The 25123-nt window shown below is 42.0% G+C and overlaps 2 long non-coding RNA genes across 2 annotated transcripts in view; both read left to right on the top strand.

The window, feature by feature from the left end:
- Positions 1-3558: 3558 nt before the first annotated feature.
- LOC309380765 lies at positions 3559-10353 on the top strand. Its single transcript, XR_014173122.1, has 3 exons — positions 3559-3824; positions 5749-5790; positions 10272-10353. It is a non-coding gene; the product is annotated as an uncharacterized lncRNA (long non-coding RNA).
- A 596-nt stretch (positions 10354-10949) lies between these two features.
- Positions 10950-25123, top strand: part of LOC309380741 — a 73618-nt gene continuing 59444 nt past the window's right edge. The window contains exon 1 of the long non-coding RNA XR_014173097.1: positions 10950-11167. This is a non-coding gene — a long non-coding RNA (uncharacterized lncRNA). The remainder of the gene's footprint in view (positions 11168-25123) is intronic.

The following is a 25123-nucleotide window of genomic DNA, read 5'->3' as shown; positions in this document are numbered from 1 at the left end:
ACCCGGGAAGAATGGGAGATGATGGTGATGGACTACATGGAACTGGCGGAAATGACTGGCAGAATCCGAGACTAGGGAGAAGAGTTGGTGGAAGAAGATTGGAAAAAATTTAAAATTTATCTACAGAAACATTGTAAAATTAAGGAATGTTAGAAGGATGTTGGAATGAAGTTATGTGGTTTTAGCAGAAATGTTATAAAGGATTAAGTAAAAATAGATTGTTAATTGGCGAAAGGAGAGAATGTAAAGCTATATTATATTAAGATAAATTATAGGACAAAAACTGGGAAAGATGGAAAGGATTTGCTGAAATAGCTAACCGAACTAGAATACAAAAAAGGGAGGTGTGAGGAGGTCAAGGAAACAAGCAAATGAAAGATAAGTTATGGGAAGGTTTGATGTGTTTTTTAATTGTTTTTATTTTTCTGTTTTTTCTTTCCCCCCTTTTTTCCTCTTTTTTCTTATTGTGATGTGATTTTTTGTTTTTGCTTAATTTGGTGTTTTCTCTTTTCTAATTCTGTAACCTTTAAAACTTTAATAAATATTATTTTTTTAAAAAATGAAAGACCAAGGAAAGTCTGGGAGCTTGGAGGGTAAATTGTAAGCAAGCACAGTTTGTGACATTGCGCAACCTTGCTGCTGATGGCAGGTAAGGATGGAGAAGATACTCAGTTCATTTCAAGGCGAAACCTACCTAATTCATGCCCCCAAACAATACATGAACTGGAAAAAAGCCACCTTTCAAAATTCACACTTCTCCAACTTTTGCAGTACTGTCTGTCAGCCAAGTGGTGTATACAAAAATGCAAATACTAGGGTAAAGTGTGCAGAAAAGCACATATATTTATGAAGATAACATACAAAGATTGCATTATAGGAGGGAAAATGTATTGCGAAAAACATGCCTATTGGGCTAAAATTGCATAAAAGTGTATATATTAGGAGATATTTGCACTAATGTGGAGAATTGAATTTAGGATTGAAAAACTGAGAAATGGGGAAACAGAAATGGAGAGATCCAGACATCCCTAATTGCAAGGCACATTTCTTAAAGTATTGGCCTTAGTCTCCACTCTTCTGCTTTTACGGAGCGTGAGCTGGCATAATATATCCTTGTGATCTCAAACCAGCAGGTTGTTTTTTTTTTTTTAAAAAAAACACCATTAGATTATTATTATTATTTAATACGTTTCCTAGTTGGCCTATGAAAAAGTTTCTCTGAGCAATCGTGTGGAGACAAGGGTGGGGAAAGTTTGACTCAAAGTGGCTTTTTGTGGCCACATTCAAAAGAAGGCTGCATCGTGAGGAAATAGCAGAGAAAAGTCACAACTTGGTGTTAATTCCCAATCAATAACTAATGTATTGCCTTCACACTTATGACTGAGATGCTGCATGTGTCTATGCAAACACAGCAACAGTGCCTCCCCACCCACAACCCCCCAGAGTGTTGGCAACTAGCCATGAACATCATAAAGCACTGAAGGGCTCCTTGCCTCGCTCCCAGTTACACACCTATTCCTTCTTCTGTTTCCCTCCTGCAGCATTCAGGTGAGATTTGTGCTTTGCTGATTCTCCCACCCTGCCCCTGAGGCCCACCTTTTCTCTTTTCTTCCTGGCCCACCTCTTCTTCACAGTGCAAAACTGGCACACTATTCGGTCCCATCTCCTCCCTGACCCGCTGGCAGAATTACAAAACGTGTGCTATTTTAGGGTTCCCCCTGCCCGCCTGCCTCGGCTTGTTGCTCAGACGCTTTTTTACCACCTTCACCTGGCTTGCATTCCAAAACTGGTGGAAACTAAGTATAGGCTTTCTGGATTTATTGCTTGATAAAACTCTCGGCAGCCAAGAGGCAGAGAAGATAAAGGTTCACAGTAGACAAGGGTCAAAAACATTAAAGGATCACATAAGCAAGACATTCTGTGGGCTGTTTGAACATTGTCCAAAGTTTATGTCTGTAAAAACTCAGCTGGAATTTTTTCAATATCTTTCTTTTCATGGGGTTTTGAAACACCCCTTTCTAGTGCCAGATGACAAGAAATATTTTTTTTTTTAGAGAGAGAGAGAGGGAAAGCTTACTATATCACAAAAGAGAGTCTTAATTGGACATTGTTGCTATCAAGATATAGGAGAATGATTGGTTGCAAAAAAATATTTCTTAGAATGGAGTTATTTCCAGTGTCTGCCTGCGATTTACTATTGGTGTTCTTAGACCACATTGTCCTATAAATCTGCAATGCTGTTCATGAGGAAAGTTATTTGTGTGCTTTGGATAGTTCTTCATTTCTTGCTAGCTTTGCCTATTTGATTGGCTGCAAAGCAGAAAAGGGCAACTGTAGCACACCTTTTGCAGGAAGCATGGCTAAAATGCTTATTGACTGATGAAATTTTAAGAGTCTCCAAAACAGGTGTTGGTTTTTTTTTAAAGATCCCTATATTTAATCTCTAATGTATGTTAAAATATTGTATTTTGAGTTTTCCTCCAGGAAAGTCATCTAAAGTGTGAAAAGAAAGCATTTGTGAAAGGACTTGGTATTGCATCAGGCACCTAAAGTTCTCTATGGTCGAGCAATTCACAAAGGCACTGAAGCCAAGGCAGAGAGGACTCAGGAGGTCACTACTGGATATCTATCCAGAACTGTTGAGTTTCATTGGAAAGTTGCTGAAACCTTAAGCCATATTTGTTGTGGGCTGGAAAGCCCTGGCCACAAAAACAGAAGAAGAAAAAGAAGAAGAAGAAGAAGAAGAAGAAGAAGAAGAAGAAGAAGAAGAAGAAGAAGAAGAAGAAGAAGCAGAAGCAGCAGCAGCAGCAGCAGCAAGAGAAAGTCACACCATGTCACTGGCTACCACTGGAGACAGCTGTGTGCCCAAGCTCATCTTCTTTATCTTATCCCATAATTTTATACTTATAAAGGTATAAAGATAAGAGAAATCAAGAGAGGGCTAATTGAATCTCACTTCAAAATTGGTGGTGGGAAAGAAACCTCTGCCATGCCTGAGGACAGCGGGCTTACATAGATGGCACATAGCAGGCTGTGAAGCACATATAGCTCCGTACTCCAGCACTTCACCCCCCTCATTTTGCCTAAGAGTAGGGCCAGACTAGACAAGCTGACCCTTCACACAATGGCTAGTTGAGTAAATAGCTTTTAAAGGGTAAATGACAGTTTTGGGGGAGCAATTCAGATCAGGAACCTAGCATGGAAGTAACACGGCTCCCATGCGCCCCATGTCACCAGTGGTCATGGATGATGGGAGAAGTTAGACAACTTCTCTGTTGGCATTATATCATTGTTGACACATACAATGTGCTAAGCATTCTTTGTTCAATCTGCAAGTCACAACATTGACTCTCCTGATGTATTGTAATTCAGTAGTTTTGTAAACGGAAAAATCTGAGGGCTCCCTTGGACAAAAAAACAAGGACACCAGCCAGGAATACCAGAGCAAAACAGCAGCCAGTAGGCTTGGTCTTTATTGAAGACTGTCGCGACAGGACTCCCACCTGCCACAGGGTGGAACAAGATGGAATCCCTGAACGAAAGAAGACCCTACTTTTATTAGCTACTAATCGCCCATGCTACACCCCTAAGACTACATCATAACTACATCATGACTACATCATTGATACATCACAAAGAGGAGGGGTTCAGGGAGGAGTTGTGGTGGTAACCTGAGTGTCTTGTCACCTGTCCGATTCCTCCTTTCCCCTCCCCATGATTACATTCCTGAGGACAAAGAGGAGTTCACTGTTTCCTGCCCCCAGAGGGAAGGGCTGGTCATTGTCCTGTGTTTCAGTCTGTACTGAATCCACTTCCATATGCAGGTCCTTTGTGAGTGTAATGATCTTGTTTCTAGGACCATCAAGGTTGGCATGCCAACTGGGTAGGGCTTGCTGCGAATGTGTCGGTACACTTGGGGATTATGGCTGCCTTGTCTAGTCTCCCCCCTTTGATAGTCCTTCCTTCATGGTCTAAAATAAAAGTTGAACGGTACAGATCCGATGTATTGCTGATTTTCTATGAATTTATAACAGAAGTGCCGCGTATGTCGTGTGTGTGTGTGTGTGTGTGTGTGGTGTTTGTACAAACTGAATGATTGGGGGGGGGGTTCCTGCAACAGTTTCAAGTTGCATTCCTGTTGTTGCTTCTTCCCAATGAATTTTACGGGGAAAGATTCTGTTTTGGAAATGGCTGTTAGAATACTGACAATTTTGGTACTCATGCCAAAATTTAGAACTGTGAATTCATAAATTAAATACGCCAATGTTCTCCTTCATCTGGAAGCTTATCTTCTTGATATTTACACAATGCTTGGAAATTTTTAAAACCACATTGGCATCAATCCATCTTTCTGCAACCACATCCATTTAGATAAGATCAGGTATGACCATTGTTTTAAATTCTACTTATAGAGTACATGGATGAATTTTGAGCAATTTCTAATTTCCTCCTGCAGTCAGTGTCCCCTGAAAATCTACACCGGAGGGTTAAAAGACTCCCTCGATCAGACTTAATTGCACTGGAAAAGAATGGCTACTCTTTTCCAGGGCCTCCTTATTGATTTCCTGCATGTTATTATTTTTCTTTCTGTTAAAATCAACCCGTTCTCCCATCCGGCTATGTTCAAAAAGCAGTTATTTTCTTTATGAATCACTTGGATCATCCATATTCTGAACCACTTGTTGCATATGATGGAAACTTAAGAAGATGATTTTATATGAGCGGGGCCTTCCAATTGTTGCATTGCTTAAAATTTAAGGCCAAAGTGTGTGTACAGACTTAAAAGCAAGCAATACCAATGGCAATCCTTTCTAGGGTTGCCATATTGTGAAGAGCAAAAAAGAGGACACATTTGCCGACTTTTACTTTTAACTATGAATCGCTACGATGGCTCTACCCATGAAAAAGAGGACGTGTCCTGGAAAAAGAGGACATATGTCAACCCTGCTAGAGTAATATAGCATCAGGTTGACTTTATCATAGAAGAAACTATTACACGTCAACCCAGGCTCCAAGCGGTGTGAAATTATACAACCTGTGGAGGGGTTCAAAGCAGGTTTCATCTCTCTCATGGCTACAGTGTTGGATCAAATATTGCCGGGCCCCATGGTGTTCTGACTCTGCTTCCCTGCAGCTTGTAAACTGCTTGCAAAAACACAACTCTTTCTCTCTCGCTTGCATCAGCCCACTGCAATTCTGAAACTGCTCCCTCCCAACTCTGCATTGTCTTTTGCTAACTATCCAGAGCCCAGGGCAAAGCTCCACCCCTCTGTGTCCGGCAGAGAAACTTTGCCAGACCATCACTCCGTCTTTTGAGCTCTTTTACTGGTGCGTCTCTTGAGGTAATTACTTCACCAGGAAGCAAGCCTGGCTTTTTTTTAAAACAACAACATGGTTTATATTTTAACATGCTAAATTCAATGCCTGTCACCCCAGAATTAGAAGGGGGGTCCAGGCACCCCACACTCTTTTAACAGAACTATAGGTAAAAGCAGAAGGCGATTCACTTAAGTTTCTATCTCTTCCTGGTGTGTGTAAGTTTGCAACAGTCAATAGCTTTTCCCAGATACAACCATATGCCGTAAATGGCTCAACAACGCCGGTTGTTTTTGCAGGCTGGTCTCTGCTTGTTATGCTGGCATACAAGATAATGTATTTGTTCAGTAGGTCCAGTCATCGTGCTAAATAAAATCGTTCACTTTGGTTAGCAAATATTGACTCAAGCTGTTACGCTTTTATGTATTTCAGAGACTCACAATGTTTGAGAGCTCAGCAAGCAAACAAGAACAGGTACAGGAAGTTATTGTGATGTTTTGGACCAATGTTTGCTTTTCTGCTGCTGATGTATGTTCTCCATTGTGTGGGGCTTGTTACTAATGACCTTGTTATATACTACGCTGCAGTTGATAAGGCCAAAGGCTTCAGCAGAATACATTTTACATTCCCACTTGAAGAGTTTATGTTTATTGTGTTTTGAAGGGCGCTGTGCCCACAGGCTTCTCTTTCCCTATAACATACTTTCTTGAAATAAAATCCTTCAAAGGATGGACTCCCTTCTTGGATGAGAAGTAAAGGGGCAATTTTCTGTCTCAGCACAAGGAGCGGGTACCCATCTATCATTGTATGAGAAGATCATCAAATGGTGAATGGCAAGAACAGTGAATTACTACTATTTCTGATAATTTTTAGTTCCTTTCGAAGGTTGGGATGATGTATTCCACCCTGGGGGGGGGGGGAGATTCAGTGTGGAAAGAAGGTATTCTGGGTGAAAAATGAGAGGGGGGACTTGGCCTGTGCCAGGCATTTGGGCATGGTTAATCTGGATCGGGGTTCCTTATGCCACAAAGCATAGTAAGCACATTCAGTCAAACATGTATAGTCCTTTAGACTTCCTCACTCAACACTGGAAGGTCAGGAGCACAGGTAGCCTCCATCACTCCAAACATACAAATTAAGAATGCCTGGAGAGGGTTGTATTTTTAAGGGAGCATGCACAGAAAATGGTTACCTGTCTTTAGAAACCAGAATTCCCATAGTATTATTGATTATTATTTACTGAATTCATATTCTGCCCTTTCTCCCAAAGAAGCCCAGGGTGGTAACATTCATGCTTCCCTTGTGTATCTGTGAAACGATGCACTCAAAATCCAATAATAATAATAATAATAATAATAATAATAATAATAATAATAATAATAATAATTTATTTATACCCCACCCATCTGGCTGAGTTTCCCCAGCCACTCTGGGCGGCTTCCAATCAAGTGTTAAAAACAATACAGCGATACAAACAATAATGTTTATTAGATCATTCCTGAATAATCACATGCACTTTTGTCTTATGACTAGAGGAGTTATAAAGCTAAGTTGCTCAGTTTGCTATCATCAGCATTGCAGAGCATAATTGTTGAGAGTCGTGGTATTTGTCCTCCTGTTCAAATCTATTCCGTAATACAGGGCACTTGCTTCAGAGCCTTACATACTTCCTTTCCTTTTGAGGCTCTTCAAAATAGTCGGAAGCATGCTGCACTGTAGGGCTGTAACAGGAAGCTGCTTATTTAGAAAAGGCATAATAGGGAACGTTTGTTGAAACAAAATGAAATAATTCTGTGACTCCCTAAAAACAACAGCAGTCAGCATGCCAGGAAGAGCATGGATTGGAGGAACTGCTCTTGGAGAACTGCCACAAGTATATATATATTTATTTGAAGGTCATAGATAACCCATAGTCATAGACTTATCTGTGGGGAATGAGCTTGTACTCAGGAGTTATATGAATGCTGGGGAAATGTTGTGCATGCGTTTTTCATTCAGTCATGTTTCAGATATAGAAGGAACACCACTTCTGCAGCGGATGGGCTTTTCTGGGAACTGGGAAGGTGGGCTGTTTTGGATGAGGTAGCACTTCCCCAACAGAACAGGTACATACTAATTGACTCACAGTTTACACTAGAGCCCCAGGTGGCTTTGGTGTCAACAATTGCCTATTTCCAGCTACAGCTATTCCTAGGCTTGGATAGCCTGCTATCAGTAACCCATGGTTGATTTTTGTAATGTGCTCTGTGTGGGACTACCCTCGATAATGGTCTAGAAGCAGCAGCTAGCATAAAATGGGGCTACCAGAAGCAAAACGGGATTGTGTAGTACTTACCTTGAATATTCTTTACAGGCTTTCTGGGCACTACCAGACTTAATTCAAGATGTTTCTTAGCAATGGCTTAAAAAGGTAAAGGTAAAGGTAAAGAACCCCTGAAAGTTAAGTGCAGTCGTAGACGACTCTGGGGTTGCTGCGCTCATCTTGCTTTACAGGTCGAGGGAGCCGGCGTTTGTCCGCAGACAGTTTTTCTGGGTCATGGCCAGCATGACTAAGCTGCTTCTGGCTCTATGGAACACCAAAACTAGAGCAGCGCACGGAAACGCCATTTACCTTCCCGCCGGAGTGGTACCTATTTATCTATTTGCACTTTTTGGGCGTGTTTTTGAATTGCTAGGTTGGCAGGAGCAGGGACCGAGTAACGGGAGCTCACTCCATCACAGGGATTTGAACTGTCAACCGATTGGCAAGCCCAAGAGGCTCAGTGGTTTAGACCACAGCACTACCTGCGTTCCTGCTAGCAATGGTTTATAAAGCCCTAAATAGCCCAGGGCCCAGATATTTTAAGGATTTCCTCCTGTAATACCAGTGGGTTCCTTAAAATTGGTGGGAGGCAGGCTGTCCTCATGTTCCCCACTAGGAACTGGATGAGGGGGCACACAGAATCATTGCTCCTTGGAGGTGTGTGTGTCTCTTGCATTCTTTGGTTTCAACAAAGAAATCATTTTTCTTTACCCAGGCTCTTGTGACTTGGCAAATAGGAGGTATACTCCTCACCACCAATGTCTCTACTTCTGTCTTAATGATTTACTGCCAAGTTTTTTTAAGCGCATATATGCCTTTAGCTTCTGTGTACTGTATATTGTTCTTATGTTTCTTGTCCATATTCCCTAGGATCTTTCAGGTGGGGTATAGTTTATTTATATATTAATAAATATAATCAGAGTGCCCAAGCCATGGTGAAAGAAGGGTTACAGATTAGGATGGCAAACTCACCACTGAATTAGGGTGGGTTTGGTTGGGTTAGGGACATGGGTGGTGCTGTGGTCTAAACCACAGAGCCTAGAGCTTGCCAATCAGAAGGTCAGAGGTTTGAATCCCTGTGACGGGGTGAGCTCCCGTTGCTCTGTCCCAGCTCCTGCCCACCTAGCAGTGCGAAAGCATGTCAAAGTTCAAGTAGATAAATAGGTACCGCTCTGGTGGGAACGTAAACGGCGTTTCCGTGCGCTGCTCTGGTTTGCCCGAAGCGGCTTAGTCCTGCTGGCCACGTGACCCGGAAGCTGTCTGCGGACAAACAGCAGCTCCCTCGGCCTATAGAGCAACTTGAGCACCACAACCCCAGAGTCGTTCGTGACTGGACTTAACTGTCAGGGGTCCTTTAACTTTATGAAAACATATGGCTTTCTCCAAGGAATCTTGGGAACTGCAGTTTGTTAAGGGTGCTGAGAATTATAGCTCTGTGTGGGCTAAGCTACAGTTCCCTGGAGTCTCTGGGACAAGCCATGTGCTTTAAATGTATTGTGTGGACGTGACCCGTAAGTGACTGCTTTTCTTTTCCAAATTATGGTATTTTGTTTTCCTTTCCGTCCTTCCATAAAGCTTGCACTCTTTAAAATTCAGGATATCCTCCACCGACTTCATACAATGATTCATAGGTATTGCTTTAAGAATCAATGTACTATCAAAGACACTTTTTGTTTTGTGCCATTGTTTGCTATACATGAGCATATTAGCTTCCCGGCCAGCAATAACAGCCAGAATGTGCTACATTTTATGAACTCGGCACTGTTCCTGCTGGATCATTTAGCTGCTTGAGAATACTAAATCCTTGACTTTCCCCTGGCTTTCATCTCTTATGGAGAATAACTACATTCTTCTGCAGCCCAGAAAGCTTCTGGCATTGAGGCAGTGTTTTCAAATTATGTTCTAGGCAACTTTTAGAAGCTTATTAAAGGTTCCTTAAAGAGAAGATCAACAGCTGAGAACAAGCCTTTTTGAATGTCTGTCACTGATCTTTCCTTCCAAATGTTGGATGAGTTCTAGATCCCACTTTCAGCTTACACAAGACAGCAGTGAGATCCAACAGGCAGATGTGTCAGGGTGGAAAGTTTTCCCTCCGGGCAGAAAACTTGGAAAACCACTTCATTAAGGAGGAACGAAGAATTGAATAGAGGCCGATATATATACACTTTTAGAAGAACGAGGCTGATATAAATACACTTTTAGAAGAACGAACTTCTTCCAATCCTCCAAAAAGATTTTGTGGGGAAAAAATAATAGAAAATGGCAGCCCACAATACTTCAATGAAAAACCATATAAACATAACAATCCCTACAGTTTTCAGCACTTCCATTATAAGTCACTAAGACTTTCCCAGTTTTCTTTGTTGTTTCTTTCCTATTGCGTCTTGGAGCCAAAACATTTTTGGCTTTCAGGCTGAAGTCCAGGACTGTGCCAGTCAGCAGGATATGAGGCAGATAAGATTTGTTGAAATGCTTTTGAACTAGTCAGATTCTCTGGATGGGAAATGGAAGCGAAATTATTTACATTTGGCACGAGAAGAATAAGCTCCGTTTTTAAATTCAAAGGAAATCAGATGGGTCAGATGGTGTTGCCTGCCTGTTAAAATCCACCAAGAGCCTGATAAGAACCACTTTGCTGTAATTTGTTTGACAGCCACTCTGCAACTTACAAAGATGTGAGGCCCTTGGCCTGGAGGAGGAGTATATCAACAGGGTAACCCTGCAGAATAGAGCTGTAAGTACTTTTCGGAGTGTACTGAAATAAATTATTGATGAAGAAATATGTCCCATTCTTTTGCAAAGTGCAGGATGGAGTGGGCATTCATATTATATGTTGGGTTCTAAGTTATGATCCCTAATAGCCAACTTGGTCACCCTGTACCTTCCAGCAGGATGGCAAAAAAGAGCTATGCAATAATTTTTATTATTGATTATTATATATAGACACCACTTAATGCCTAGTGGATGACTAAGTGGTTTACAATATATATATATATTAAAACTCTCAATTGCACAACAATTATTAAAATGCATACTAATTAAAAATGCACTGTAATTACGATATGATATACAACAACCCCATTTAAACTTTAAATTACAAGTGTTCATAACAGAACTATAACATAACACAATCACATTAAAAGAGAAGAGCAATTAAAACAGGAGGCTCAGGTCAAGGTGATCTCTGCGTCAAGGGGTCTCTTGTTGGTCTTCTGCTTGTTGTACCGAAGGGTTGCAAAAATACAATTGTATCCAGCAGTTGCAGAAGTGAGAGTCAGCTTGCCCGGCCAATCTTCCCCCACTCTTCTCGCTCTGCAGGACCCCCCCCCCCGAAGCCTTTCCAGAGGGTCATGTTGGTCCTCCATCGTGAACAATGCAGTGCAAGGAAGGAATCCCCTGAAACAGGACAGAAGGATCTTCTGGAAGGGCAGCAACCCTCCAGAGAGACTTTTGTGGGGGATACAGAGGGAAGCAAGAGGGTGAACAGGAAGGGAAAGGTTGGTTTTGCAAGCTGTCTTCCGCTTGCACATTCACTGGATGCAATCCCAGGTATGCAAAAAGGTTTTGTTTTTAAATAAGAAAAGGCCAGATAAGGGCTGAGAAGGGTCATTGCACTCCAGGAGGTAAAGATTGTTGGAGGCAGCTGGGCAGGAGTTTTGGCTTGATCAACCTCTTTAACAACTAGAGGTCGAGGAGGGTTTTGTTTGGTCCCTATTTTTTAAGAGAACTGACCTTAATTTTCCCTCCTTCAATACATGCATTGAAAAATGTGTATTTTGGGATAAAGTACATTAAGAAAATACAAATATGTACAATATATATATATATACTGTATAATATATATATACAGTGATAAAATATGAAATTAAGTGTGAATGAAACATCTGTTTGAATACAAATTTTCATATTGATACAAACACACAGCGAGAGATTAATGGAGAAACAGGATGGAACAGCTTTATAATATGGTTTGGAAAGAGGATGTTCTGCCCTTCCATACAGACATCTTATTGTATCCTGGCAGTGTAATTAGGGTTAATGGAAGTATGGAACCCTTGATCATATCCCCTCCAGTTCAAGATGATATAAGCCTTTAAGGTCTCTGATACTCTGAAGTAAGGACATCTTTTGGGAAGGAATTAATTGGAATAGGTGGAACAATGCTTCATCTGGTGCTAATTTAAACACCCCTCTCTGGCCTTTTGAAAGCTGCAGTGGGCCAAAACTCTGGCAGCTTCAAATAACTGAAAATCAAGTATGAAATGATGGTCATTTGAAGCGCCTCTCTACCACGAGGAATACATCCTCTGACCTGTATTCCCACCTCCATCTCCCACTGTACGAATGTACTATCTAGGTTTTGGACTCATGTTATAAGTGCTACTATTCAGAGTTAGGTGTGCAGGAACCAACTATCTAGCCTCAAAACTCAACCATCTCATGTAACTACATTATGTAGGGAAGATTTATCAAAAGTGTGTCTCTTGCTGCGAATCCCCATGGGCTCCCAATTTGCAAATATATATTTAAGATAAAAGCCAGCTCCTGACATTACCTCCCACTCAACTTTCCAGCACACTCTTGCATAAGATGCAGATCCTAAGATTAGGCCATGCAGCAAGAGCAGACTCGACTATTAATCACTGGGGATGACAGGGATAAGTTTTTGTACCCTGCCTCTGTGTTCCTTTAATATGTGTGTGACTGCTATTCATTCCTGTTCAACTATAAGGTGGGGCTTGAGGGGATAAAATATTCCATGCTAAGGTGAATACAGGTAGTCAGAGAATATGTATGAACATCATGATGCCAAGAAGCCAATACTACAAAGCCAATCTAGAGGGAGGACAATGCTTTGTGACCTAATTCTGATGGATAAACGGGATGAATTTGGGCGGATCCAGAATATCCAACAATGAAAGCGCACTTATGAATTCATTTGACGAATTACAGTCACAAGAAAAGGAAAAAATAATAAATAAATTAGCTAAATTAAGAGAGAAGATGTCTCAGGCCAAAAGCAAAATAGGAAACAAAGGAATTCAAACCAACAGGGCCATTGGAGGCTCAGTGGACCTTCTCAAATTCAGCCCACAGCCCCAAAATAGGTCCATAAAAGCCAAGACAACGATACAGACAATTGTCTCGCCACCCCTATTAGTTAATCTGGATACAGCTCTTTCTGCATCTGCTGAAATGGTTATACCTACTAAAGAACAGCCAAATATAAACAAAATTTCGACACATTCCTCAATGCCTGACCTGGAGTCATCATTATCGAACGGGGAATCTCTAGCTGATGATTTGGAAGTCCAATCTGCTATCGATACGGACTGGACAGAAGACCCCTTGGGCCATATAAATAAGATGATATACCCATGGAAGGAAAATCTAATAATAGTTAAAACTTGTACCGACTTAATTTCTGCTCCCCTAGATGATAAACTCTCTGATAAAACAAGGGATTTCAGAGAGGAGACTAGACCAAACCAGGACACTACCCCTATAGGACCGGGCGAGCAGAGCATAATTAGCAGTATAGGGCTTTGACTACATTATGAGGTCACAAAAGCCATTCAGAGTGAGAGCAGGAAGCATTTCCCTCATTCTGGGTTGCCTCCTTTTCTGAAAAATCATCAAAAGGAGAACATATGTGCTTATGCATTGGATCTCCTGCTTCAGCTGTCTACCTTCTTGACACAGAGTGATCCATTCTCCATCAACCATTCAATGCATATGCATTCTGCGCATACACTGACTACATGTTTCTGTTTGTCATAATGATGGGCGTTTTGCCACTACTCAACGTTTGGCTCACTTCCCTAAGAATGAATACTATTAAATGTATTAAACTGTGGTGCTGTTACCTTACTAGGAGAAAATCTCCTAATTACTTTCCGTGCATCAATAGAGAAATACCAAGGCAATACACAAAGGCCTGAATTCCATGATAACCATGCAATATTTTTATTCGAGGGGAGGGCAACTGGTGACCCCGGCACTAAAAACTTTTGTTGGAAAAGTGATTCCCCAGATGTTATACGGAGTAGAACTCTGGGGATGGAATCAGAAGCTGTTAGAACGGCTTGAAATCTTCCAAAATTTTTATCTCAGAAGAATTCTAGGCCTCCCCCAGAGTACTCCGGCAGCTCTCCTAAGAGTGGAAGTAGGATTACCTTCTGTGTCTGCCAGGGCCCACTTAAGATTCCTGCGTTTTTTCACCAACCTCATAGATGCCCCGAACACCTCATTGGCCAAACAAGCCTTTGTATCATTACAAAATAATACCACTTGGCATAAAAGCCTACTAGACATTCTATCCAGATACAACCTACCTGAGTTTAATACTCTCAAATTGTGGAGCCCTGATAAAGTTCGGGAATGGATCTTTGAAAAAGACGCCTTTTTGGACTCCGCTAAGATAAAAAACTCTGGGTTTTCCTACTGGTTCCCCCGAGTAAAAGCAGTCAAAATCTGTGCCAACTACTTGGTGGAGATCACTGATCCCACCCTTCGGAGAGCTTTCACTATGGCACGGTTTCAAACATTGCCAACTGCTTATCTGACCGGTAGATACACAAAAACCCCAGTAGAACATCTTACACATTACTTCCTCTATTGCCCCATTTACTCGGGCTTCAGAGACGCATTGCTGCAAATTATACCCAACTCTATAACCAGTCCTGAAAATTTTTGCTAGTTGATGCAAACCCACGCATTACCCATGTGGTAGCGGTTTTTGTGATGAAGGCCATGAAAGCCAGGGAAAGATTTATGGACGACAATGTAAAGACCCCTTCATCGTCTGTTTAACTCGTTGCTCGTTTTCCCTCCTTTTCTATTTTGTGGGAAGGTTTTGTTGGCATAGTATGTAATGAATTTTAGTATGTGTTGATTTTTGTGTACAGGCATGGTCCTCACAATAGTTTATCTATACCATCCAACATTTCTCCAATGAAAATAGGGACGTCCCATTCCATGATGATAATTTTACTATTTATGCCCCACACATCTTACTAGGTTGCCCCAGCCACTATGGGCAGCTTCCAACATTTATAAAAACATAACAAAACATTAAACACTTTTTAAAAATCTCTATACAGGACTGCCTTCAGATGGTTCTGGGGTCTGATAACTCCATACCCTCCAACATTCCTTCCATGAAAATAGGGACCTCCTAAGGAAAAGTGGGACATTCCAGGATCAGATCAGAAACCAGGAAAGGTTCTCTAAATCATGGACGTTTCTGGAAAATAGGGACAGGTGGAGGGTCTGGTTTATCTCTCAAAGATTCTGAGCCCTGCTTGGATATATGAATAATAAGACTGGAAGCAAAACTCTGTTGACCTCTGCTAATAGATGTATGTTGATTGGTTCACATGAATGAATAAAAGTGGAAAGGAAATCTCCTAGGTCATATCTCCACTTAGGGCCAAAGTTGCTTTCTTTCCATTGCAAAGAGCTCCTTTTATGGTATTTTTCTGTTGTTATTATTTTAATTCAACGTTATGTGCAACATAGGTAATCACAGAAAGTTATTTCAGTTACAAACCTGTACAAAGCAGAGTACAGTACTGATGAGCCAGGGGGAGTGATTTGCGTCAAAACTACAGTAGGGGATGAAAGGGTTAAACTTTCCCTTTGCACCTGCTGCAGTCCTGATAATTATCAGAACCCTCCCTGCTCCCTGCATCTCTTATTTGTGTTAAAAAGAAATACCGCATGTTAATGCAAAGACACATTTAACATCACATCTAGGTTGGCCTTTGGCCATGAAACTCACTGGGTGGCTTTTGGAAAATTCTATCTCTTAGCGTCAGCCTGCCTTCTGTAATACGGGAGAAATAACAGGAGCTTATCTTGCAGGGTTGATGACTGAATGAGAAAATTTATGAGGAGCTCAGCCATGGGACCCATGTCAAGGAAGTGTTATAGTAAATTATTTTTTTGAAAAATGTTGTGCTAAGGGCTTTCCATGTTCAGTCAAGCTCAGAAATGCCTGGAAATTGCAGCTGTTAATTGCCATGTCCTCAACAGACATGTTATTTAGGCAATACAAATATGGTATCCTATCCTGTCCTGTGGTTACTTCCACCTTTGCTGCTATCTCAGAGCTGGATGGTTGTCATTGGCAGAGTGGTGGAAACAGACACATACAGGGAGGCTATTGTCAGCTTCAAAAATAAATCTGGATTACATGGAAGAATGGCAGATGCAACTGATAGACTATATGGAACTGGCTGAGATGACCGGCAGAATCCGAGACCTGGGAGAGGAGAGGGTTGAAGAAGACTGGAAGAAATTTAAGACTTATTTACAAAAATACTGTAATTTGGTTGAATGTTAAGAAGGATGCTAGATCATAAGTAATTGAGCACCACTAAACTAGATGGAATCAGGATGATAAGTGAGATTGAGGAAAATATAAACCTTTTGGAGAATTATTAGACTACATTTAAATGTGTGAGACGCAAGAACGTAAACAAGATGATAAATTGCTGGTAAAAATTTACAATGATGAAAGTGGGAGCGGGAGATGTGAGGGAGTCCAAAGAAGCTATGACACTGTGTTATGATACATGTTATACTTTTTATTATCTGTGCATTTGTATCTAAAAAATCTTAATAAATATTTATATATATAAAAAAATCTGGATTACAGAGGCTTTCTGAAATAAGTTGCATTCCCACTACTATGTTTTTAACATTCCTATACCACCCACGAATTCAAAATTCACCCCCCTGCAGTTTGCTATATTTTCATTATGATTTAATTGACCCAGATATTTGTTAACAGGATTCAACACTCAAAAAAATCTGTACAAACCACCATACTGGTCCTTATTCTGAATAGATGCCATGCTCCCTGGAGATACATGAGATTCCAGGAAATGAAACTTTTCAATGCTAATATCCCTACTCGTCTTAGTAGAAAGAACACCATTGCCATTCTCCCATTTTCTACAAGTCAAGCAAGTGGCAGCAAGGTTATTGTATTGCAAGGACCAGTTTATGTCCTCCAGCAACATGATGCAATTCAAATTATGCCATCCAGCAATATGATTTAAGTTAGTTTATTAAATTTATTCAACACTTCCCACAAGCAAAGGAAGTCCTGAAGCAACTTACAAAAAGAGAATTACCGGTAAAATACTATTGGCACATAATACTATTGGCACATAGTACCATTGGCACATCTGCTCGGAAATAAGTCTTATGGGTTCCATTAGGGTTTACTCCCAGGTAAGTGAGGCTAGGATTGTGGCCTAAAATACAAACTAAGGCAGTGTAACCAGAAAAACAATGAAAATATACTAAAAGTACTCTTATACACAATAGCTTTAAACCAAGATGTCCACCCCTGCCTTCAAACACCAAAAAGTAACCACTGATTGCCAGATCATTATCAATGCCCATATACCTGACGAAATAAATACAGCTTTGCCTGGTGCTAAAAAGGTGGTGGTGGCAGCTGGCAAGCTTCCTTGAAGAACATTTCCCAGAAAAGGCCTGCTGTCTTGTTGCCATCATCCAAACATCTCTCAGAGAATAGAAGAAGAAGAGGAGGAGGAGGAGGTGTATTTTGGATTTGATATCCCGCTTTATCACTACCCGAAGGAGTCTCTAGGCAGCTTACAATCTCCTTTCCCTTCCTCCCCCACAACAAACACTCTGTAAGGTGAGTGAGGCTGAGAGACTTTAGAGAAGTGTGACTAGCCCAAGGTCACCCAGCAGCTTCATGTGGAGGAGCGGGGAAGCGAACCTGATTCACCAGATTACGAGTCCACCGCTCTTAACCACTACACCAAGCTATCAGGGTGTGGGGAAATTCATGTGGGAAAAGGTGGTCCTTGTAGAAATGGGAGGTTTGAGCTATGCAGGCTCAAAACCAGCCCTTTGAGCTCAGCTCAATTCAGTATCCGGTTATTCAGTGTCAGTAATATTATCAAACTTTCTAAATCAGGATTGGCTAATGTTTGAGGCTCCAGATGTGCCTTGGTTCCAACTGCCATCATTCCTGATCACTGACCATGCTGGTTGATGGGAATTGTAGTCCAGCGACATGGTGAGGGCCACACATCAGCTACCCCTTCTTAGGATCACTACAAATGAGGAAAGCCAGGTTCTAATCCTTGCTGTGTGACCTTGGCCCATTCACAGTCAATCTAGTCTATCTCACTCATAGGACTGGTATGAGGGTAAAATAGAAGGTGGAATGTGTCAAGTGTACCACATGCATATGTGTTTTGGGGGTTAATAACAAACGTTTAGCATACTTCTAATCCTAGTTTATTACGTTCAGGGGGAAAGTCTTCTTTCCAGGGTATTGAAAATATGTTTCCCCATCTCAGGTTAATTTGAATGCTACTGTAATTTTAGAGTAGAGAATCTTATGAAACTGGATTCTTTTTATCTGTGTTTCCCATCTGGCTTGCTGCTACAAGCATTTAATCTAGTGTTTGCTGCCAATGTTTCCCAGAAAGGCTTATAATTGCTTGGAATTTGTATGAACAGTTCCAGTCTGGTGCACAATTAGGGATGCGCTATAAAATTTTCATTGCTTGATTTATTTGAAATGATAAGATGGATGGGGAATGATAATAGCCACAATTGTAGCATCTAAAATGATGACTAGAAATTAGTAAAACAGGGGATAGTTAATAGCTAATGATCTCTCTCCTCCCATCTTGTATCATAAACAAAACCCTATAATTTATTATTTGTTTAAAGAAACAATATTGTGACTCTCTCTTATCTGTGAAAGCTCCTGTTTCTATATGCTGAATGTTGGTACTGGTACTCAATAGGGGAAGGATCTTGGATCCACAGATGGAAAGCCGCTGTCTCATAAATATCTTGGGAAGTTGGGGAATCCATAAAAATTTTGAGGCAGCAACATATAGGGTGGACAGAGTCCAGGCATGTGATAGCTGTTTTTTTTTCTTTTCTCTTCTTTTTTACCAGAACCCTGGGATTCACTGAGTGGAACTGGTGCAAAATACATGCACAGAACTAAAGAATTCCAGTAACTACCATTGGATCTAGCCTACAGCTGCCCTGCGCAGCAAATGCCACAATATACTAATATACACAGCAACTGTCAAGTCTCCTGAAATGTGGTCTTGCTGCAACTATGTTTAGGATCCCCACCTGCCTCTCTTCTTCCATCTTGCCAGCACTCCTAGTCCTGATGTCAATGAATACAGACCCACACCCCAGCTTCAATTCAACTGATGATTCTAATCTGTTAGAGCATTTAAGGAATGGTCCTTCCAGATTAACCTAGACATAGTGCACTCAATAAATGGCCAGACTTTTATTGTACCACAGCTTTGGGGCAGAGCATGTACTTTGCACATGGGTGTCCTCAGTTTCAATGCCAGACATCTTCACTTAAAACGGTGCCATGCAACAGATCACGCTCAGTTAAAGCTGATTGCTCTGCCCAAATCAGACTTTTTTACAATAAGAAAATGCGAACATGGATGTATGTGGTGACAATTGCTTGACATGACAATGTATAACCTCAGTGAAAACAAATCTGAATGCTCAAACCATAAATAATAACAACTAGTCATGGATCTATATTTTATCATTTGCCCACCTAAAATAGTCCCTTTCTTGATATTAAAAGTGTATCCATAGTTTGTCTACTGGTCCATATCCCTTTCCCTCATTTGCATACACTCATGTGCAGTGTAATGTGTAAGCTGGGAATATGCTCTATGCAGCTATAGTGGTATCTACAATTATAAAGACTCCAACATGGATCTGTCTAGTCCAGGGGTCAGCAAACTTTTTCAGCAGGGGACTGGTCCACTGTCCCTCAGACCTTGTGGGAGGCCGGACTATATTTTGGGAGGGGGGGTGATGCAAGAGCACCACAGACCCCGGTGGTTGCTTACCTGTGTCTTGCGAGCGGTAGGGGCCGGCAGCTGCAGCGGGATGATGAGCAGCACACGAAAGGACTCTGGAGAGGGGCTGCTTAAAATGGCAGCCGCTCGAGTGCTGCTGCTGCTGACACCAACAAAGCCCAGCCTCCTTCCTCCTCTAGGCAGGGCGGGGAGAAGCCAGGAGGAGGGAGGGAGGAGGCGCCGCCACCGTGTGAGGGAGAGGGAATGAACGTGCATGCTGGCGATCCACACAGCGATTTCCAGACCGTCCGCAGGCTGGATCCAGAAGGCAATTGGGCCTGATCCGTCCCACAGGCCTTAGTTTGCCTACCCATGGTCTAGTAGATGTGGAAAGTGCTGCAGCTGCAGTGTGTGAGTTCTTGGCTCCCTTGTTAGAGGCATGTAGACAACTTGCGAAAGAAATAAGTAACCAAAGGTAATGTGCAAATTGGTTCTGGATTACCTTCCCAAGTGAACAAACCTGATGACTGCAAAGTAAACCCTTGCCTTGTGTTTTACTTGTTGTCACCTGTCCTAGGACTGGGACTGCCTCATTTCCTGTAACTATATGGGTGAGGCAATGAGTGTCTATATGCATATTCATGGTCAGCTCATTTATCAGAGCAGGATAGCATAAAGGCAAGGAACTACCTTATATGTGCCTCATTAAGATGCACAACCTTACTGATTGAGTGCATGGGTGGATTGGTAAATTTGAGCTCTTCCTGGCTGAGCTGGCCAGAAGCTCTGTTTCAAAGATGCATAACCTCTTGCTATCCAGGTGTTGGACTACAACTCTCTGTCCCTAACCATACTGTCTGGCCATACTGTCTGGGGTTTATGGAAGTTGAAGTGTAACAACATTGGGGTGGGGGGAGACACACAGGAACAGGTTGAACATTCCTGCTCTACATGCTCATTAGCTTTTCTGCGCAAACCCTATACATGTCCAACTATATGCATGTAGATTCCATGAAGAAGACACAGCAAACTTCTTTGTATTAAGTTGCTCAGTGCTGTATACAATGAAGCTCAGAGAGGTGATTTTCCAGACCAATATCAAGATGCCGGGAATTGAGCTTGGGACATTCTGCATGGATAGCATGTGCTCTACCACTGAGCCTGTTAAATACTTAGGCATCTATTCCACCATTAAGCTATGGGCCTTCCCAAACGTGTGTTCTTTGAGGATGGGGTGATGGGCAGACCAAGAATGGGAAGCAAAAGTTGTGACATTTTGAAGAGAAATGCAGTTATCCCAGCACCTGACACTGAAGAAGAAGAAGAGTTTGGATTTGATATCCTGTCTTTCACTCCCTTTAAGGAGTCTCAAAGCGGCTAACATTCTCCTTTCCCTTCCTCCCCCACAACAAACACTCTGTGAGGTGAATGGGGCTGAGACTTCAAAGAGGTTTGACTGGCACCCAGCAGCTGCATGTGGAGGAGCGGAGACGTGAACCCGGTTCCCCAGATTACAAGACTACTGCTCTTAACCATTACACCACCCTGGCTCCAAGGTTAAGCTTAACCGAGGTTAAGCATGCCACAAATAATCAACATTATGTTGTTCTTCCATTGTGTGTGGTAATGGAGATAAAATAAGGGAATCACTGGGCATTTCTAGTTGAGGCTAATCTAACTTCCTTAGGGCCCGGGGCCTCTAGGGTGTTGCTATTTATGGACCTTAAGGTCCTCCGTGGGGCATACCGGGAGAGGCGGTCCAGTGGGTACGAGGGTCCTAGGCCGTGAAGGGCTTTAAAGGTCAAAAGCAGCACCTTAAATCTGACCCTGTACTCCACCGGGAGCCAGTGCAGCTTGAAAAGAACTGGGTGAATATGCTCCCATGGCAGAGACCCCGTGAGGAGCCTCACTGCAGCATTCTGCACTCGCTGGAGTTAAAGAAATAAATGACCTCCAAGCTCTTCAGAGAACAGTTGAAGGGTGTCAGTAGGTAACAAGCAGAAAAGAATGTTTTTTTGTTGTAGCAGTATCGGCCAGGGTCATCTTAGGTTGCGTCAACTGGAGCGTCGCTTCCAAAACTCAGTACATAATGGGACTCAACATTGAAAAGAGCTCATCAGGGGCACAGTTTTCACTTCTGGGAACTGCAGTAACATTTTTTTAGAAGATCCAAAAGAGGAGGTGTAGGATGATACAGGAACTAGAGGATACTGTAAAGCAAATAAGAAGAATTATGCATGCTACCCATTGGGAAATAAGGGTGGGGGCAGAGCACTGGTTTAGCATATGGTCAAAACAACTTGAGTGAACACACAATGGGCAGCCAATGAGATTTGAGTGGCAAGCCCTACCCCTATATATTTCATATGGAGAGACCTACAAAAAGTGTTTTGACCACATGAAAAGGACTTTAGAGTTGATCTAACATTCGGAATAGAGCCTTCCACGTAGATAAGATAGTAGGTGAAATTTCTAAACCAGGAAAACTATTTTGCAATAAGGTACAGCTGCCAATTGATGGTGCATATTTATTTTTCTTTGAAATGCTCAAGAAAGTTTGGAAATGCATCACTATGTTTTTTATTACATAGGTTGGGGCTAAATGATCCACTGTGTCTTTTCCAGGTGTTATGATGCTAGATTAGTCTGAATCCATGACTGAGTATTGGTTCTGTCCATTATTGCTTCTGAGTCACTTGATTTAAATGCTTTAAAAAATTCATTTTTCTTCTATTTTTTCTCAAGGGGAGGAGCTCTCTCTCTCTTTGTGTGGATGTGTATGTGTGTGTGTTTGTAATTTTAAATGCTACATACCCTTTTGCCATGTTCTGATATAACCGAAAGCAGCAAAACACTTGGAAGAGTCTTCTAGTACAAGAGAGTCTTAATTTGTGTGATGTGCTGTTGGGTATGCTTTCCACGGATTCTCAATTATGCCATTTTCTCTTAAGTGCTGGGGAAGAAAAAGGAGGGAATACTGCTTTTGTCCAGATGAATCTCCCCTACCCCATCCTGCTACATTTAAGGGTACTATAGTTTGTTTTTACTCAATTGCAAAAGGGAAAAAGGAGGGGATTAAAAAAAGCAAGGCCCATTTGTAATCCTGGTTTGGAAGCTGCCTCAGCTTTGTAATTTTCATCACAAGTAGCAATCACAGCCGTGGTTTTGATTAAATGATTACCCATAGGCCTCCTCTTGAATGAAATGACAGCTAAGCTTTACAAAGACACTGCAAGCCTGATAACTTTCTTGGGTGTGAGGATGTTCCAAAACAGCTTTAAGCACCATCACTAGGCCTTTACCGTGACACCGAGCATTATATATGTTTGCTTTCTCTGAAGAGAACCTGATTTTTTTCCTCTTCCTCTCAGGAAGCTTGGTTGAATGAAGAAGAAAAAGCCTGATGAAGGTCAATCGTCTCTAGGGCTTGTGGAGTGTATGCCTGTCTGTTTCTAAACTGTGCCTTGTGTCAGCAAGTGCTGCCTTTAGAAATAGCTTGAGGATGTTGAAGGTTTTCCTGCCTTTCTCTGTGGCAATTGAAAACACTTGTCCCTCTGTTTGACAATGTATCAGGACGGCACGAATCACATGGAAATGTTATTTGAAATAAGAGGCTAACATCACAGTATATGAAAATGGAGTTCTCCAGGATTGAGACATCTGCGCAGAGGCTACTTTCAGCGGACTTATGTTGTTGTTCTTACAGTGTGTGATCCACACTTGCCTTCAAGTGCTTACCATGCTATGCCAGAATACAGAGAGATGTCTGTACTCCTGGAATCACTGTGCGCGTGGACAATATTTTTGCCAATACAGTCGTACCTTGGTTCTCGAACAGAATGCGTTCTGGGAGTCTGTTTGACTCCCGGAACCGTTCGAAAACTAAGGTGCGGCTTCCGATTGGCTACAGGAGCCAATCGGACATTCGGCTTCCGAAAATCGTCCAAAAAACGGAACACTCACTTCCGGGGTTCGATTGTTTGGGAGCCAAGGTACGACTGGGAGCCAAGGCATTTGGGATCCAAGGTACAACTGTACATGACAGGCTGAAACATTTGTTCTATGGTTCTGCAGTGGATTGGACAGCCAAGAAACTGTTACACAGTTCATCCAAACTTGTTTGTGGAATGTATCCATTTTGTAAAAAGGATGATATAACAATAGTTTTCCCAAAACTCCTGCAACACACAGCCTCAATGGCTTCCAGGAGCTGATCTTATTTAAGTCGCTTTTATTTGTATAACTAAAGTCAATAGAGGGGGAAAATCCTCACTTTTCTGAGAATTAGGCATACACTCTTTTTGTAAACACACTGAATTTCTGCATATGGATTACTTTGTCTGAAGGATGAAAGTGATGTTAAATGCCTCTGTAACTTGCAGGGTGTTTTTTTTTAAGAAATGCAAATTGCATCAGCTTGGGCGTGTGCAATAATTATCACAATTAGTGCAGGCATGGGGGGCACTTAACTCACTTCTTACCTGCTGAGGATATTCTAAGGAATATATATTTGTGTGTGTGTGTGTGTGTGTGTGTGTGTGTTGGTATTTGCTTTGGATGGAATGTTCCACACTGTGAGCATTTCGGATTTCCCCCCAATGAAAACACTTGTTTTGGAGGAGGGGCTTTAGTGGAGGAAAGAGTTAAGTTCTCCCTCTATGCCTATTCTGCTCTATTTACGGTAATTATCTGCCTCCCTCCCTAAATGATGATTTTTTTGAAGAAGAAACACCCCCCCCCCAATCATTTAAAAGGAAAGGTGTATTTAATGTCATGTATATTTTGTAAGTAGAATAACAGAATTGTGGAGTTGGAAGGGAACACGAAGGCAGACCCTCCAAGTGTCCTTATTTTCCAGGGACATTTGATATACGTGATATCCATTCCTGGATATACAGAAGACATCCCGGTTTCTGATTTGATTCTGGCATGTCCTGCTTTTCCTTAGGACGTCCCTATTTCCATTGGATAAATGTTGGGGGGTATGTGAGATCAACTAGTCCAATGCTCTGTAATGTAGGAATCTTTTTGTCCAATGTGGAGCTCGAACCTTTGTCCCTGAGATTAAGATGCACACAATCCTGCAGTTTAGTAATGTATGCATATGTATGTTTACTAAGTAAATGAAAAGAAGACCTGGGTTAATCTTATTGCAGTGATGGGAGATCTCTGGCCTACAGACCTAAGTAGGCACACTAGGCTTTGGAGAGTGCCAACCAAGCTATTTTGGACGATCCATACACACCTTTCCTATGCCTTATGACAGGCATAGACAAACGCGGCCCTCCAGATGTTTTGGAACTACAACTCCCATCATCCCGGACCACTGGTCCTGTTAGCTAGGGATGATGGGAGTTGTAGTCCCAAAACATCTGGAGGACCAAGTTTGCCTATGCCTGCTGTCAGGGAACTGACATCTGAAGCGCCGCAGGTGCAAAGGCTCCCTGAGGTTGAGAGAGCAGTAGCAGCGGAAGAGGGAACCAGTAGAGGGCGAGCAAGAACTCCAAGGGAAAGTGAGTCGGAGGGATGGCTCAGAGACGCTTCAAGCGAAACCAGTGGGGAGGTCTCAGGACCTCCTATAGGGACACCCACACCTCGACGGAAACTGTCACGCCGAGAGGCCAGACGACGTGTTTCCGTTAAGGAGCTT

Source organism: Podarcis melisellensis, assembly GCF_964234715.1.
Source record: "Podarcis melisellensis genome assembly, chromosome: 11".
NCBI classification, from domain to species: domain Eukaryota; kingdom Metazoa; phylum Chordata; class Lepidosauria; order Squamata; family Lacertidae; genus Podarcis; species Podarcis melisellensis.
This window is presented reverse-complemented; position numbering and strand designations above follow the sequence as displayed.